Here is a 3,670-nt window from a genome sequence, read left to right on the forward strand (position 1 = left end):
TGTATGTGCGTGCGCGCGCGTATCTCTGCATCAATCTACCTATCTCTCCATGTACGTATGTATGCAACTATCTATCTATCTATCTATCTATCTATCTATCTATCTATCTATCTATCTATCTATCTATCTATCTATATATATATATATATATGCATTTGCATAGACAACATATACACTTATATGTATATATTAATTGATAGAGATTCAAAGAGAGATATCTGTATGTGTGTGTGTATGTATGAATGTATGAATATATATGTTTACACACACACACATATATATACACACACACCTATATATATACATATATATATATATATATATATATATATATACATATACATATATAAAGATATATATATATATATATATATATATATATAAATATATATATATACATATATATATAGGTTTATATATACGCATTGTGTGTATGCGCAATTATTTATTTATAAAAAGCTCCAATACATATCTCCACACACACACACACATACCTCACCATAATACATTGCAAATATATATTATCTTTAGAGAAAATATTTTAAGTTCTTATATCTTGGATTTAACGTAGAACACATTTATATTTATGCATTTTAAACCAAATATAGAGGCGGATATGACAACAAAAATATGAAAAGCAATGGTGAACCGAACAACTGAAGAAGCTAATCCGGTCGTTTACTCCAAGCTGGCGCCTTCGTGCATTAACCACTATCTTCTTTTTCGTGTGTGTTAGTCATTGGACTGCGGCCATGGTGGAGCACTGCTTTGAAGGGTTTTAGTGAGACAAATCGATTGCAGTACTTATTTCTTAAAGTCCGGTAATTATTATTCCGTTGGTTCTTTTCGGGAACCGGTAGGCTACGAAGCCGTAAGCAAACCAGCGCCGGTTGTCAAATGCAAACACTATAACACACACAACTACAAACACACACATATACATATATATGCATATATATATATGTATATATATATATATATATATATATATATATATATATATATATATATATATATATATATATATGTATATATATATATATATATATATATATATATATATATATATATATATATATATATATATATAGTGTGTGTGTGTGTGTGTGTACGACAGGTTTCTTTCTGGTCGGCCCGGGGCTACAATAGAATACACTTGTCCAAGGCATCACACAGTGGATCTGAACCCGAAACCATGTGAATTGAAAGCAAACTTTCTACCACATTACTCTCACTTCAACGAAGCATCTTGACCAGTCTGAAAAAGCAGTGAAATATGTATCAAATCACAGCTCACAATCTGAAAAAAAAAAAATAAAAGGCAAGACTCTTTGAATGTTTTAGTCGAAGAGATACTATGTCAGAATATAAGAATAGGCACGATGATCGCAGTTTTGATGACGTCGGTAATAGGTCTAATTGATCCAATTTTCATCTCGTTGAAAACAACAACACTAATAACATTTACTAGAATAGAAACCACGAACCAGTAAAGGAATCTCTATGCAGTGGCTTGAGCTGCTAGAAATTATAGCCGAATGCCAGTACAGAAGCAACATCAACGCAGAAATACATCAGACGTTATACATTTTAATGATAAAGAAATCAAATATAAATCAAGTGCATAGAGGTTACAATATTGATGAATATATTATATATATATAAAAAGAAGAAGCGTAAAACAAGACACGAATTGCATTGCATCCAGTCTTAAACTAACTCTAAAAATGTGCTTCACAAAAAAACCCCCCACTAAACTTCATTTTTTTTTATTAAAGCAAACCCGTGAATCTAAGAACAAACTACGAATGAACAATTCGCTTTAAAATATGATTGCAAGCGTGTAAGTTGTAAACCTCATGTATCTGACTGCTATATTGGTCACACATATATAACTCTTTCTCATTGACATACTATGCATTTACTGTGGAGGCGCAATGGCCCAGTGGTTAGGGCAGCGGACTCGCGGTCATAGGATCGCGGTTTCGATTCCTAGACCGGGCGCTGTGAGTGTTTATTGAGCGAAAACACCTAAAGCTCCACAAGGCTCCGGCAGGGGATGGTGGCGAACCCTGCTGTACTCTTTCACCACAACTTTCTCTCACTCTTACTTCCTGTTTCTCCTGTGCCAGTAATTCAAAGGTTCAGCATTGTCACACTCTGTGTCACGCTGAATATCCCCGAGAAGTACGTTAAGGGTACACGTGTCTGTGGAGTGCTCAGCCACTTGGACGTTAATTTCACGAGCAGGCTGTTCCGTTGATCGGATCGGCTGGAACCCTCGACGTCGTAAGCGACGGAGTGCCAACAACAACAACAACAACAACTATGCATTTACAACAAAGAACAATTTAACGCACTGCATCATCACGCATCATGAAACAAACCAATAGGAAAGTGAGAGAAGGAGGGAGAGAGATAGAGACTGTATGTTGACCTTCGATCTTCCAGAAAAAGTAGCCACCCTACCTATCGCACATCCCTTAACGCACATCCTACCTATCTAATGCGAATCAGGAGAAGTATCAGAGTCGGATATAATGCATCGCTGTGTTTCGTCCAACATTCTCCTGACTGACTTCGAATCCCGCCGAAATCAACTTTACTTCTCTTTCGTTCGGTATGGAAATCCAAGATGGCCATCTGACCCACATATGGCATTAGTTTCGGCTCTATGCGTTCTGAATTCAAATCCTGTCATAACCTGCTTTGGCTGGTTCACTCAGTTCCTGATTGGGACACCTTGGGTGCCTTTAGCGGAACCCACTTTATTGCAATCATTCGGATTAGGTATCAGATTTCTGATTTAGGCACAAAATCAGTAATCACACACACACACACACACACACACACACACACACACACACACACACACACACACACACACACACACACACAGATTTATTCGACAGTCTTCCATACAATTTCCGTCTATCAGCTTCACTCACAAAGTATTGGTTGACCAGTGGCTATGGTAGAAACACTTGTCCAAAGCGCTCCACATTGTGACAGAACCCGAAATTAGATGGTTGCAAAGTTGGCTTCTTAACCACACAACCATGCTTACGCCAACGAAAAAAAAAAACAAAACAAAAAAACAAACTAAATAAATAAAATGAAATGCTTTACGAATTTGCGTGTCATCCTTTTACAGGGGCCATGTTAATATCTGTGTCGTCCCTATTTTAGTATATGTATTGCTGCACTAATACAAGTTCTTAACAGATCTACTTAAACCAAGCGGGTCGCATGATGCATGACATATCATCAGGCGGTTAGCACTACCAAAATAAAATCAAGATAAATTCAGAACGTCACGTGGGCTGCAGTTTGCCTATGACTGACTTAAACCATCGTCCGGTCTACCATGATAAACTGGCACTCGGGTTTCTGTCCCATAGCTTTGTTGCTAGAATTCGAAGCAAGTTTCTAGTCTGAGAATAATTCATGAGTCATGTTTTCTTCCCTCCACTCTTGGAGCCTCTCCCTGCATATACAAACATAAATAAATAAATGAATAAATAAATAAAAGTCATGGTCGTGTCATTCGTCCACTGATTTAGTCAATAAATATGGCAAAATTTAAAACACGCACAACACGCACATGCACTGACATATACTAATGCAGATCATCTCTCTCTCACACACACACACACAAACCACATCCACA

At 36.9% G+C, this 3,670-nt stretch overlaps 1 non-coding gene across 1 annotated transcript; it reads right to left on the minus strand.

Moving 5' to 3' along the window:
• Positions 1-3,109: 3,109 nt before the first annotated feature.
• Positions 3,110-3,212, minus strand: LOC128249460 (U6 spliceosomal RNA). Its single transcript, XR_008265581.1, has one exon. It is a non-coding gene; the product is annotated as a U6 spliceosomal RNA (small nuclear RNA).
• Positions 3,213-3,670: the final 458 nt, after the last annotated feature.

The sequence above is a fragment of the Octopus bimaculoides genome, chromosome 14 (assembly GCF_046866305.1).
Source record: "Octopus bimaculoides isolate indiv1 chromosome 14, ASM4686630v1, whole genome shotgun sequence".
NCBI lineage: Eukaryota > Metazoa > Mollusca > Cephalopoda > Octopoda > Octopodidae > Octopus > Octopus bimaculoides.